Here is a 15,900-nt window from a genome sequence, read left to right as displayed (position 1 = left end):
GGCAATGATCTAGCCGACAGAACAGCTAAACAGACTGCTCAAACTCAAACCCCCGACATGACAAAGACAATAATCCCGACACCGACACATTGTATGACAGTTAAAGATCCTACCCTTGACGTAATTGACATACAGACACATGCTACACCAGACGAAATAAAGAAATGGACTGAATTAGGAGGGATCCAAACGGACCAAGGATGGATGATGAAGGAAAAGTCTGTATGGTTCCTTCCTGATTCAATGGTCCAAGTTATAATTAACACTATACATAGTCCAGCGCATCTAGGAGAAAAAGCTATGCTAGACAGCATTCAACACATTTGGTTCAATAAACATTTACGAGCAGCAGCCAAACAAAAGGTCCGTACCTGTATGATCTGTTGCCAGTTCTACCCAGGAAAAAGCGTTCCCGTAGAACAGGGTGGATTTCATCCTCCTGACCACCCTTTTGAAGTCCTCCAGATGGATTATATCCAGATGGAACGATGTCGAGGATTCAAATATGTTCTCGTAGTTGTCTGCGCTCTGTCCCGTTGGACGGAGGCATACCCGGTTTCAGATTACACTGCCCCGACTACTGCCAAACAGTTGGTTCGAGAATTCTTCCCACGATACGGTTTACCACGTGTTGTCTACTCAGATAACGGCCAGCCGTTCTCATCCGAATTAATGAAACATGTTTCACTTCTGCTAGGATATCAGTGGAAATTCCACTGTGTTCGACACCCCGAGGCAGCAGGTCTCGTAGAAAGACATAATCAGATACTGAAAATCAGACTGTCCAAAATATGCAGAGAGAAAGGTGTCGACTGGATAGTAGCATTACCAGTTGCACTCTTTTACATGAGAATGGTAGCACACTCTCGAACAGGGCTATCCCCGTATGAGGTGATCTTCGGCAGACCACCAAATATGTGGGGGACGCCCATACCACGCAAAATAACTGATATTGACTGTAATATGCTGACAGATTACTTGGCTTCCTTGATGTCTGCACTACAATCTTGTCGTTCACAGGTTGCTGCAGCATTTCCCGACAACACTGAGGTGAAACCCCATGACGTAGTTCCGGGTGATTTCGTGTTTGTGAAAAATTTCGACCGAAAGACTCAGCTGGAGCCCAGGTGGAAGACACCCAAGTTGGTTCTGCTGACCACAAGAACAGCCGTGAAGATCGAGGGCCGCAAGGGTTGGATTCATTCAAGTCATATCAAGAAATTTCATGGACAATCCTCGGATATAGACATTGTGCCCTGCACTCCCTCACAGACTGATTCAAAACTTCCTTTGGTTGAAAAGACTGAAACTGAACTCTACAAAGTTAAATTGAGACCTAGAACGTCAGACGATTTGATTGTTTAAGTCCTCTCCTAGGTGAAGCGGTTGAATCTGTCTCTGACATGTATCCTCTAGACCTGAATCATGGACAGTCGCGAAAAATGATGAAACGACAGGCGTATTGTAAATCACTGCGTAGCCATTGCATAGTGACATTAATAATCTTGTTTTTCTTGAGTCTTTTAATAATTACTGCAAGCATATTGTTGCACATATACTACCCTATTTCCAGACATGTTTATAATATTACTGCTGAACATTCTTTTAGTGACTTACCTCCGCATGAATTGTCTTATAGACTTGCGCTGCGCAATAACACTTTCATTAGTATGTTACATCATTCCCATCAGACTAGTAATGCCACTAATTGTTGGGTGTGTGGCCGACTCCCTCCCTATCAGAATTATGAAGGAGTCCTGCCTTTCTTTCCACATCCGTTTACACATAATGGATCCTGTGGAGCATGGTTTAGTTTAATCAATTCCATAGACTCAGACACAGCAGTTTACCAAGATCATTGGGTATGGGGAAATCTGAACCTAGTTTTACTCAAGGTCTGCTACCCTGACAAGGAGGGTCGCCCCAAGAGAACAGGAACTGATCTAGAAAATGAAGTATATGGATTAGGTAATTTTACACCTAATCTCATGATTCTGAATGTCGTATCCGAAGTTGAACTAGTCTTGCCCACCATGTCAGTATTCCCAGCGAAGGGTGAATTATGTGTAAGAAAGGTTGGTTCCATACATATGGGCCATAGTAAATGCACTACTACAGTAGAATTCAGTGATCGAGGCAAATCTTCATTTAGAGCTTATCGCCACTCCTACTTTATATGTGGTCAGACTGCATATATGCGTCTACCTCTAGACTGGGATGGTACCTGCTACATTGCATTCCTTTTGCCACCTGTTTTCCTAGCTCCTCCTGATTATTACAGAAATATTCATTTAGTACACAACAGAGAGCGGAGAGATCTCCCAATTGTCGATTACACTGAAACAGCATGGGAAAAATACACAGATTTCAATAAAGGCATCTTTCCTTATATAGGTACTGTTACTAATAGTAAACTGATACGTAGATTAACTAGAACCCTTGAAGCAGTAGTGAATGAGACTATTTCCGCCTTAGGCAATTTAACGGAAGAGCAGTCTGCTATGCGGATTGTTGTGCTTCAAAATCGTCTTGTCCTTGACGTCATCCTGGCTGATAGGGGCGGAGCTTGTAGGGTCATCGGATCAAGCTGCTGCGTATTCATACCAGAAAATTCGCCATCTGTATATAAAGCCATCACTCGCCTTCATAAGATTGTAAACCAGATACACCAGAACCCAGGCACTTGGACTTGGTCCAGTTGGTTTTGGAGTGTGATATCAGCCTGGGGATGGAGAGTTTTATCCTTCCTAGGTATTGGCCTTCTCATACTATTCAGTTGCTGTCTATGTCTGCAATGTGGACCAGCGATTTGTGGTCTGTGTACCACATCGTGTATTCCACCACCAAGATTTCGTTCGTCCCGGAAGAAGAAAGAAGAACAAATGATGTTATATTAACAGATCAATGGATTGATGAAGATTGATATCTCTTAACGGGCAAGTAGGGGACAAGGAGGGAATGTGGAAATATGGATTTTTCCGATCAGTTATGTCCCCTATCTTGGACCCCAACAGTTCTATGTGCATGTCACAAGTACATGTATGTTCCCTCCAGTTCCAGTTATGAAGACGCAAATACATGTGCGTCCACCGTCAACATGTCCTCTGTCAGAACCGCCATGAATAGGCCGGATATTCCATTCCTACATATGAAAGGCCACCGGCTTTATATGGTTCACTTATGCCATTTTACAGTCCAAGCAAGTAGGCCCAGATTCTGTCATCAAACTCCTCTTGCTTTCTGCCTCTGAAAACTCCAGTTCGAGCCTGCATCTGTGACCATGAACTTTGTCTCATTCTCTGCGCAGCTCACGAAGCCTGACATCAGTCTATTCTCTGCCAAGAACTGTATTTCGCCTTTGAGTTATCTGCTTCCCCCTCAGCCGATGCATTCCTGTCTAGTAGTTTAAGTAAACATTCTTCCAGCTACCGAGCAAAAGGCTCGACTTCTCTGTCCTCATGCAAGTAATTCATAGCCCTGTTACCATGGAATATTCCTACCCCCTCGCTTTCAGTGTAGACATTTAGACGCTTGTACACGCACGCACAGTCAGTATAGAATAGATTCTGTCCGAGAGTCCTTCTTTTGTGGATAACATAGTTCTTTAAACATAGGATGTTAGATATGATTTGGGATTAGGTTGACTTGACACCCCAGACTTTTTGTCTCCACATGTAGAGCTAAATGTCAAGTCCCCTTCACCCCCTAGTTGCACGTCAATCACACGTCATACTGCTGCGCGCGCATCTATGCCAAGTATTATCTTATAGATCCACCTATAGGTGACATCATAACCAATTATGTTCCTTTTTACGCCTTATTACACCCATTTTTGGTTACGCAGACAAATCGTCATTTTCCTTATCAATTGTTACGCCTATTGCATTCGCTTCATTGTAATGTATGTACTATAAAGGTTACTTCTTGTCAATAAAGTATGTACTTCACTTCCTGAACCTCCGTGGTGATGGAACTTGGAGCAACCGATTATAATCGATCATTGGAATAAAGCCCATTCCGAACCTCTAATACCACGGATTCTGCCTCTCATTTTACTGAGCTATTTAATTATGTTTCTGTATCAAATTATGTCCAGGTAAAGGAAAATTATTTACCACAGGATGGTAGCTATGGTATTGAAGGAGGGTGTTACGGGCCGTAGGTTTAGTATATAAAGAAACCTGAATCTGATCTTCAATAGCCTCTATCCAAATATCAAGGAACTCAATTTTTTCTTTGCTCGTTTTAGAAATGAATTTCAAATGTGGATCGCAAAGATTGATCCAAAGAATAAATTCGGAGAGTTGCTCCTCCGGTCCCTTCCAAATAAAAAAGATGTCGTCAATAAACCTATAGTAGTAGGTGATATTCTCCGAGAAAGGTGCTACCTCATTGTATATAAACCTCTTCTCAAACACCCCCATGTACAGGTTGGCCACATTAGGGGCACAGGCTGCTTCCATACTGATGCCCAGTGTCTGTTTGTATATAACTTGATCAAATTCGAAGTAGTTCTCATTTAAAACAATAGCTAGACACTCAAGAATGAAAAGGTTGTCCAAGTTATTAGTGGAGTCATTTAAGACACTTCTAACAGCCTCCAAGGCTCCGGTGAGGGGTATATTAGAATATAGAGCCTCTATGTCCATTGAGACCAGAATGTCCATGGCAGGATTAAACTCAATGCCCTCTATCTTAGTAATAAGGTCTCCAGTGTCCCTAATAAATGCGGGTAAGTTGCTGACAAGGGGAGCCAGGAACACATCCACAAATTTAGAGAGTGGTTCCGTAAGTGAACCAAGAGTGGAGACTATGGGTCTGAACGGGGGCCTATCCAGGCTTTTGTGTATTTTGGGGAGGCCATAGAGAATGGGGATCTGGTAATGTTCTCTATTTAGGTATTCAAATTCTTGTGTACAGATACTCCCGGTGTCTAAAGCTCTCCTGGTGATGTCAAGGATATTCTTCTTAATTCTCTGATCAGGATAATTCATCACCCTGGTATAGTTCACAGGGTCGCTAAGCATTTTGTTGATTTCAGCTTTATATTGGTCACAATCCATAATGACGATACCACCGCCCTTGTCACTAGGTTTGATCGTGATTTCCTTATTTGTAGCAAGGGTTTTCATGGCTTGGTATTCGTCATAGGTCAGGTTATAGGGCAGTTTGGGCACAAATCGCATCATTTGTTTGATTTTTTTGTTGACAACTTTTTCGAAAATCCCTACCTCAGGGCCAACCTCATCCAGACTGGGGGTGAAAATGGACTTAGGTTTCAGTCCCGATTTATTCTCAATTTCCCGTGTATCGCGATTTTCAAAAAATCTATTAAGGCGAACCTTTCGGAAAAAAGATTGCAAGTCTTGATTTAGTTCAAACTGATTAAGACCAGTACTGGGTACAAATGAAAGGCCTCTCACAAGGAGATCCTCAACATGGATATCGAGTCTGGTCTTAGAGAGGTTAAAGATAGGGATAAGTTCAGTTTGGGGTGAGGGATCTATTCTCTCCAATATTGATTGCGTCTGGTTTGGAGGAATTGTGGGGGGTTGTTTTCTGTATGTTGGTATCGCCTCCTCTCCTGTGTTCTGTATCTCCCTCTCATGTTCCCCCGTCGGTTGCCTAAAAAACGGGGGTTTCTTCTCTGTCCCTCAAAGGCACCTCTTCTATTACCATAGTTGTCAAAAGACCCATGACTGTCCTCCCCTTCAGATCCTGATGTGTCTGAGAATGTTATAATTCTCTTGCTGGACCAATATTGATGATCAGGCTGATTGGTGTAATCTCTAGAGCCATTGTAATAATGAGCTCCTAAATATGGATAAACTCTCTCCTCAGAGAAGAATCTTATATCTTTGCGCAATTGTTCGGTCTTTTTCTTAATGAGATAATCACTGAAAGAACTCAATTCGGTATTAATATCATCAAGTTTCTTTTTTGCCTCTTCTACTGGGTTATTTTTCTTCATAGTATTTTCTAGCTCAGCGATTTCCTTCATAAGAACCTTAACTACTTCTCTGGCTGTCTCGATAATGAGAATCATAAGGTCTCTTGAGCATTTGTTGGCTATAAGTGACCAACGCTCAAGAAACTTCCTTATTTCAATAAAGAGGCCTGGGATGTTTCTAATTCTGAGACCGTTGGGTATCACTCCTGCTTTTAGGTATTCTATCATGAATTCCGCATGGGATTCCGTACGTTTTGCTTTCTTTTTAAGGTTGAGTAGTCTAAACCACTCTTCATTTTCACCTTTGTTGAGAGGGGCCATGCTACCTGGTAAAGAATTATCACCTATTAATCTGGCAAAGTCCTCATCAGAAAAACCAAAAGTTTTGATTGTATCCATATTGGCACAAGGTTATTGGGGAAAAGTGAATCGATGTCACTTATACAGATCAGGATAGTAGGAAAGGTGAGTCAATGTCACTCATACAGATCAGGATAGTAATGTGGAAAAAATGGCAAATAGAATAAAAAGGACAACAGAAAAGATCAAAAAATAGAATAGAAACTAAGGATAATAGAAGGGGAAAGGTAAAACAAGAAATGAAAACTCTCCAGAAAGGATCTAGCAATCAGAATCTAAAGCAATTAAACCCTCACAGCAACGTGCCGGGAACTAAACAGTAAGAACATCAGAGGGTCCCTGTACTCATAATTAGTGGGGTAAAGTAGCAGGGAATATACAATTCAAAATGCAGAGAGAAAACAACCCCTGTGACAAGATAACCCCTCAGAAACCACAGAGAAAATAAATTATTATCTGCTTTTGTTTTATTTATAAAAATATATATATATTTGTAAATCAATTTCTTTTTTTTGAATAAATCATTTTTTTGTACATAAATAGTCATACATCACTAGCTATCATTCGAACTAGGGTAGACGAAGCAATACAATCAACAAAAGACATACAAAAGGTGACAATGGTACAATAGAAAGAATAATTATATACAATTATCAATAATACAATACAAAAACCATATAAACATACATTTGCGCCAATAAATACACAATTGCGCCGACGCGCGTTTCGGAGTCTTCCTTTCTCAGGACGGTATTGGTATTACAAGGGCGGAGAAACTAAATATAATGTACTACAATAAACCAACAAAATATGGAAAGCAACTAACATAAATTGGCATTATGCCTCGTCAGGAAGAATTCTGTGGAGAAAGAGATAGCGGGGTTATCAAATTTCACATATGCGAAAAAATATATAGATTAAGCGAGCACATAGTGCTTCCAAATTGCTAGAATAAATGGAGAGCTAGAGAATAGAATTAAAAAGATATACATTTTGAATAGAACAAAAAATAATAAAAGTCCATTGGTGAAAAAGTGATTGAGAACCCATAATCCATAAAGAAGAGATACGAATGTTGAAAAAAATTAATATAAAAAAGAAATAATAGTTCAGTGGTGAATCATAACTAGTCACCTAAAAGTGCGACCCCTAAAATGACACAAATAAGAAGAACATATTACACACTTGTACTCTTGATAGGGAAACTCGCATTCCAATAAAGCCAGAAGTGGATAAAATGAAGGAATCTTCCCAGAATTTAGAATGCAGCCAGGGGTGGGAGTACCAGATCAAGTTCCTTAGTCAGTAATGAGTCTGGTAGAACTAGAAAAAAATAAGCATGATAAGCCTCAAAAAGTTTTAGGCAAATTGTCATGACTGGAATTACACTTCAATAACAATGGCCTCTTGGTGCTGAGGTGAAAAAAAGGGGATTATACGCAATTTACAATGTACGTTGGATGGGTCCTAATGACGATGGGGGCATGGACTTCCAGGGTCAGGATTCATGCGGAGAATGCCACAACACTTGCACTGTAACTTAAGTCTGCATGCAATATTATCTGTAAGAAGACGAAATTCTTAATATCTATCTAGCCCCTTAAAGCAATAGTCGATGGATTAGAAGACAAGTGCATAAAATTTACAGAGTATATGCAGGTATAATCCTAATGGCAGTGCGGAAAAAAGCTGTGTACGTCCAAATTCATGTTTCACCTGTCACAACAGTCTAGTTGTTACTCAGACCAAAAATCGGTCTCTATTCATTATAGTCTGTCAAGAGAAACAGGAAAGCAATGCTTAAAAAGTAATATCCACTAGTATCTAACAATGATTTAGAAGAGCACAAACAACGATTCACTCTAAGTCCACAACAGGACAGGCTCTCAAAATCAATAGCTGAGCTATTCATACAGCAAGAACTTACTTTCACTCGAAAAAGAAGTAAATCGCCAAAGTTAGATTCCTCGTCACCCCACCGCTGAATAAGAGTCACAGATAGAAACGCCGTTTAAATAATGCCGGTAGAGGTCAGGGGTGGAGGCGGGAAAAGAACCAAACCGATCCCACCTGAGAACGGTTAAGCAAATCCAAAGATCTCGAGTTAAGAACCACTCGACTGTACGTGTATACAATCCTTTGAAGAACATGCAGAGACCCTTAAAAACAAGCTAAGGAATAGGGGATACCCCAATAGAATAATTAAGGATGCGTACAAAAGCGCCAAATATTACAATCGAGACACTTTACTGATCCCCAGAAGTAGAAATACTCAGGAGAAACTGGTCTGTGTTACTAAGCACTCCAACTTTAACAATAAACTGCGCCAAGTGATCAATTCTTCATGGCATATCTTGAATTCTAGCAACCAACAGAAAGATCTACCTAAACCCATCTTTGCTTTTCGCAGGAACAAACATTTGCGAAACGTATTGGTGAAATCAATTCTGCCTACTGAAAATTCTTTGATCCAACGCTCTATTACGGGTGCTTCACCTATTTTTGGTTAACATAAGTGTGGCGGATGCCAGGCTTGTGCTTTTGTTAAAACTACTCCGACCCTTGAATGGGGTAAAAAGACTTTCTCTTTTACAGAAATGTCGAACTGCAGGACTATGAATGTGATCTATTTAATCTTGTGCCCTTGCGGCAAAAGCTATGTGGGTGAGACGAGCAGAGAGATGCGTGTCTGCTTTTGCGAACATAAATCGTCCATCAACAACAAACGGGCAGGAGCTCCTTTAGTCAAACATTGGATTGAGAAACAACACTTGACTAAAGACCTTAAATGGTTAATCCTGGAACGTATAAAAACACCCAAAGATCGCAATACTGAAGCACTCAGGAAGAAGAGAGAAGTTTTTTGGATATTTACTCTTCAGACCTTTGACAATGGACTCAATGAATCCCTCCCCTGGGAAAATGCCATCTACTGATATCTTGATGTGCATTATAGCTTCGTGAATATCAGGTGGACATACAGTTTTCTGTTATCTTGATTCCCTTTATACCTCCACAATCTCTTATCAGGGGCATCCATTTAATTAGACTGTATGACTCCTAGTATCTTTTCTAAACATATCTCTGTAAAATGATACCTGTGTTTTATTCTTGAACCTTGTTTTCAGTGTGGGTTCCTAATTATTTGCATCAATTGTTTTCATGGCTGCACCATTTCAAGATGGCGGCCGAGTAAATATATTGCACTGGCCAGGAATTCGAGTCACTCTGACTGGCTTTAATATCTATTTAATTATACAGCCATATATTTACGATCCATTATTAATAATCTGTGCAAAAGGATATTTTTTGGTCCATGTCGGAGCACGGACACTTTTTTGGTGTGGCTCATTACTCTAATTGTTCTTTTCTCTATCCTCGCTCTTCCCAAGATGGCGCCGGCTACCACACGTTGTATTAGGCTGTGTATCGGATATTTTCGGATGCGTTCCAGCATCCGTCTAATGATACCGTCAGATCTTCAGCATCCACCCTAAATAATCGCTACCAATGGGAAATTTTTTGTTCCGAGCTGGGGAACAGACCTTTTATTGTATCTTTACAGGAATTTCACGGATCTCTTCTCCTTTCATGCCCCCTTTCAAGATGGCGGCCGCCACTACACGCTGCATTAGGTTCTTAACTCGAGATCTTTGGATTTGCTTAACCGTTCTCAGGTGGGATCGGTTTGGTTCTTTTCCCGCCTCCACCCCTGACCTCTACCGGCATTATTTAAACGGCGTTTCTATCTGTGACTCTTATTCAGCGGTGGGGTGACGAGGAATCTAACTTTGGCGATTTACTTCTTTTTCGAGTGAAAGTAAGTTCTTGCTGTATGAATAGCTCAGCTATTGATTTTGAGAGCCTGTCTTGTTGTGGACTTAGAGTGAATCGTTGTTTGTGCTCTTCTAAATCATTGTTAGATACTAGTGGATATTACTTTTTAAGCATTGCTTTCCTGTTTCTCTTGACAGACTATAATGAATAGAGACTGATTTTTGGTCTGAGTAACAACTAGACTGTTGTGACAGGTGAAACATGAATTTGGACGTACACAGCTTTTCTCCGCACTGCCATTAGGATTATACCTGCATATACTCTGTAAGTTTTATGCACTTGTCTTCTAATCCATCGACTATTGCTTTAAGGGGCTAGATAGATATTAAGAATTTCGTCTTCTTACAGATAAGATTGCATGCAGACTTAAGTTACAGTGCAAGTGTTGTGGCATTCTCCGCATGAATCCTGACCCTGGAAGTCCATGCCCCCATCGTCATTAGGACCCATCCAACGTACATTGTAAGTTGCGTATAATCCCCTTTATTTCACCTCAGCACCAAGAGGCCATTGTTATTGAAGTGTAATTCCAGTCATGACAATTTGCCTAAAACTTTTTGAGGCTTATCATGCTTATTTTTTTCTAGTTCTACCAGACTCATTACTGACTAAGGAACTTGATCTGGTACTCCCACCCCTGGCTGCATTCTAAATTCTGGGAAGATTCCTTCATTTTATCCACTTCTGGCTTTATTGGAATGCGAGTTTCCCTATCAAGAGTACAAGTGTGTAATATGTTCTTCTTATTTGTGTCATTTTAGGGGTCGCACTTTTAGGTGACTAGTTATGATTCACCACTGAACTATTATTTCTTTTTTATATTAATTTTTTTCAACATTCGTATCTCTTCTTTATGTATTATGGGTTCTCAATCACTTTTTCACCAATGGACTTTTATTATTTTTTGTTCCATTCAAAATTTATATCTTTTTAATTCTATTCTCTAGCTCTCCATGTATTCTAGCAATTTGGAAGCACTATGTGCTCGCTTAATCTATATATTTTTTCGCATATGTGAAATTTGATAACCCCGCTATCTCTTTCTCCACAGAATTCTTCCTGACGAGGCATAATGCCAATTTATGTTAGTTGCTTTCCTTATTTTGTTGGTTTATTGTAGTACATTATATTTAGTTTCTCCGCCCTTGTAATACCAATACCGCCCTGAGGAAGGAAGACTCCGAAACGCGCGTCGGCGCAATGGTGTATTTATTGGCGCAAATGTATGTTTATATGGTTTTTGTATTGTATTATTGATAATTGTATATAATTATTCTTTATATTGTACCATTGTCACCTTTTGTATGTCTTTTGTTGATTGTATTGCTTCGTCTACCCTAGTTCGAATGATAGCTAGTGATGTATGACTATTTATGTACAAAAAAATGATTTATTCAAAAAAAAGAAATTGATTTACAAATATATTTATATTTTTATAAATAAAACAAAAGCAGATAATAATTTATTTTCTCTGTGGTTTCTGAGGGGTTATCTTGTCACAGGGGTTGTTTTCTCTCTGTATTTTGAATTGTATATTCCCTGCTACTTTACCCCACTAATTATGAGTACAGGGACCCTCTGATGTTCTTACTACACAACCCACACTCTTCTGGGCGGTCTTCACACTCACATACCAGGACTTTAATTTTTGGGGGAACCCCTCTCCCTGCACCTTTCATCTAGAGTCAGTAGAGTTTCCCTCCCACCACTGGGACCATGAACCCCTGCGCCAGTTACCCTATTCCTCTCAGGGACACTGCACACTACTGGAACTACCTCATGTCCTTGAACCTCCTGGTGTATGTTAACCCCCTCCTTCAAGTCAGGTGCCATGCCTCTGGGTGTGTGTACTACTCTCTCAGCACTAGAAAATTCAATATTGCTGCCACCATCTGAGCTGGATCCCTCCTCCCACTCAGCAAAGCTCAATCTCTGAGCTACACACATTTCTTGTTGCTGGACTGAGACACTCATGGCCTCAAGCCTCTCGAGCTCCATATCAAACTTCCTCATTATCAAGTAATGCTCCATTTGCATTTTCTTTTCTTCCAGAGCCAGCTTTTTGCTTTCCAGCTCCAGTTGTCCATTTAGTTTCGCCATCTCTATCTCATGAGCTCTGGTTTCCTTCCTGTCGGCCAACTCCTCTGGCGACAGGCCTCTGCCCGAGCGAGCGATGCTCTCTGCCCGCTCAATTTCCTCCACCTCATCAGAGTCTTTTCTTGACTCCATTCAGGCCCTCAGCGCCTTGCAAAGATCTACTTTGAGCTTGCATCCAACAGTGGGGACTTTGAATTTCCTGCAGAAGCCCTTCAGCTGGGCCTTGGTGTAGCTCTCTAATCTCTCTTCTTCCCATTCCATATCATCCATTCCAGAGACTATAGAGGCTGTCCTTCCTGCAGGGAGTTAACCAGGCATGGTTTCTCAAAAATGGAGATTCTTGGCAAAACAAAAAAAATCAATAGTAGTGTGGCTGCGTTACTGGTCTGCACTCACTATGTGGCGATCAATGATGTACTGTATACAAACTACAAATGCAAATTCGAAAATCCTCACCACTGCCTCCAATGGTAGAAATGAGGGGGCTCTGGTTGGCGCAGGTAAGTACCAGCGACAAGTAGGGACCCTTTACTTCTAGTCAGGGCGAAGGATGGCTCTTTAGAATAACCCCTGCTCACCCTCTAGGTGCGTGGCGCGAGCAATCAAGGCTAAACCTCAGGGCGTACACAGTTAAGCATTTGTAATTATACACACAGCAAATACATCGCATGCACCACAAACGGACACCAGGCAGGTTTTATATACAAATAAGGCTTTTATATCTCTATCTTTTATGCAGACTTAATACAAGACCCAGTAACGGTTGAAAGGGTTCGCCACAATTTCTTAGTATTGCGGACAGTTCTTTTAGTGCGGGCAACAAGGTGAACTGTGGGTCTCGGCACGCTTCGCGCTGAGACGGCGACCTGGTGGAACGTGTAGGATGACAGGGAAAACAAACGTTGCGGACCCTGAATACGATGCGAGCTCGCGGTCGAGTTCATGTGACACAGTACCTTGTTTCTTTGTAAAGCCGGGTGCGGGGCGTCCAGCGGCTCTTCAGAAGGGCGAGGCGGCGTCCGGGGCTCCCAAGCTTTATGGGGGGATCTGGTCCTTCAGGCTTACAGGGGGAGTGGTGTGTTCAGGTTGGGCAGGTGAGCAGAGCGGGGCAGCCGGGTACGTTTTCCACATCCGGGCCGTCCGAGATTTTTGCGATGCTCACAGCGCCGATTCCGGCGGAAGGGGTGAAGGTGCGCAGCGGGCCTCCAGCGGGCGAGGTGACAGGGGCAGCCCAGCACGGCGTAGAGAGAGTGGCTCGGATCGAGCGAGGCTCTTTTCAAGGCAGGGGCGCCCAAGCAGCCCGGTCACGGCCCAGGGAGGGGCTGATGAGCACTAGAGTCACGGCTCCGGCGAGGGAAGGAACACCACAGTCCAGCGGTAGGCGGGTGAAGGTCAGGATGAGCCCAATGGTCCTGGGGCTCAGTTCAGGGGGCAAGCTCACTTCCAGGCCCTTGGAGATCGTTTTTGAAAGCACAAGGTTTTTGAAATAAAAATGGAGCAAGTGTTTAGTAAAGGGTTCTTCTTTACTCCTTTGGCAGCAAGGTCACCACTGCAGGGTAGTCCCCCAGGATAGGGACAGTCTTCCTCCGTACAGCTTTCCTGGCGCCTCCTCCTCAGGCAGAGATTCTTCTTGGTTCAAAGCGGATCTGATTTCGTAGGAGCAGGGCTACTTCTTTTATACACCATTTCTTTTGTTCTTCCAGGCCAGGGGGCCCCTTGCCTAGTTCAGTCCAGTTCTGGAGCACTTTGTTGATGCGATGCAGGCTTCTTCTTTCAGGGTGCAGGGCAGAGCCATCAGACGCTCCACAGGGGGCGGAGCCAGCATTGTGGTGGCAGAGCACAGCCCTATTCAGAGTCCAGGTGTACTCCTCCCACCCATCTATCTGTCAATCTTCCAATTCACCACCAGGTTACCTAGCCCTGCCCATCTGGGTTTCCCCAGCCCTGTCACTCACACAAGCCAGACAGCAGATACACATCACGCAGAGGCGGGCTGAAATGGTTAGGCAAGCAAATGCCAAATTTCTAAAAGTGGCATTTGCAAACTCAGAATATTAAAATAAACCTTACGAAAAGATGTACCTTATTATTCTGGGTTCAGGCATACTAAACTCGATTTTCTACCATGTTCCCTGGGTCTGTTAGGATCATAGGATGTAACAATCTTAACAGCCCATTCTGGCCTATGAGAACAGGGTAGCCTTACAATAGTGAAAAACGAAAATGGCGGTAATTCACTATTAGGACATGCCACACACATCAGGGCTTGTCCTACCTTATGCTACAATGCACCCTGCCCTTGGGACTACCATAGGGGTGACTAACATGAAGTTAAGGGAAGGTTTAGGGACTGGCAAGTGGGTGCACTTGCCAGTCAGCCTGTCAGTACCAGACTGCACGCAGGTTCTGCGATGGCAGACCCTAGACACATTTTACCAGGCCGCTTCTGTGGGTGGCACAACCAGTGCTGCGAGCCCACCAGCGGCATTTGTATTTACACGCCCTGGCACTACTTGTGCACTTTACTGGGGTCTGACAGTAAACCAAATAAGCCAATTATGGAATCCAACCAACATAGCAATTTACAATGGGGAGAGCATATGCACTTTAGCACTGATCAGCAGTGGTAAAGTGCCCAGAGTCATAAAACAGCCAACAACAGGTCAGAAAAAATGCAGGAGGAAGGCAAAAAGTTTAGGGATGACCCTGCAAAAAGGGCCAAGTCCAACAGTTGTCTGTCGACTACCCCCCTCCCACTGCCTCACCACTGTTACCTCACCGGCCATCACTTCCAGCCCTGTAGAATTTTAAAGAAACATAGAACCACATGTATCAAAATTCCATTTTGCATTCCTTAAATAGCGATAATTGCTATTTAAGGAATGCAAAATGGTATGTAAGAAAATATTGATTACCTAATAGAGATTCCTACAGGGTCACAATCACAATTAGGCAATTGCCATTAGGTAATACTACTCCATTCGTTCCTACGAGCCTGCGTCATAGGTGCGAATGGATTTGCATTACCTAATTGGTAATCGCAAATTAGGTAATGCAAAACCAAGGGTCCCCAGGGGCCTAAGACCCCCATGAAGGACCCCCAAAAAATGTGTACATGTAAAGCGCACACATGCCCGAGGGGGCCTCTGTTATGGATCTTTATTAGGTCTGGCCATTCTTTCTCATTGTAAAAGTTTTGTCGTCTAGTTCACCATTTCCGTCTGAAGAGAAGTTCCACTGGTTTGGAAGAGAGCTCTGGTATTATGACCAGTTTTTTTCTAGTGGCCCCATTTCAACAAATAACCTTGTTTGGAAGAGGGTGTCATAAATTATGGTGGCATCCCTAATATGTTCATTAAACAATGTCTTGGTTGTAAGTATTTCCAGGACTGGCTTTTATGGAAATGGTGCTCCGTAAACAATTCCCTAAAGGACTTTAGAGTGCTGTCTGAATGAACACGATCAGTGGTGGGAATCTACTTGTCGAGCAACTCGTGCCATATGAATGGCTTTTCTCGATTATTAGTTCTGTGTTACCCCAGATGAGAGCAGCAGATTGATGGTACCGCTCTTTTTCCAGATCTTTTTGTCGAGGACCATACATGTAGCATCTGCAACAACAATGGGTTGTTTTCGACTTTCGTGAACTTGGTTGC

This window comes from Triturus cristatus, chromosome 2_1 (assembly GCF_964204655.1).
Source record: "Triturus cristatus chromosome 2_1, aTriCri1.1, whole genome shotgun sequence".
In the NCBI taxonomy this organism is placed as follows: Eukaryota; Metazoa; Chordata; class Amphibia; order Caudata; family Salamandridae; genus Triturus; species Triturus cristatus.
The sequence above is the reverse complement of the archived record's forward strand: the minus strand, read 5'-3'. Positions refer to the sequence as shown.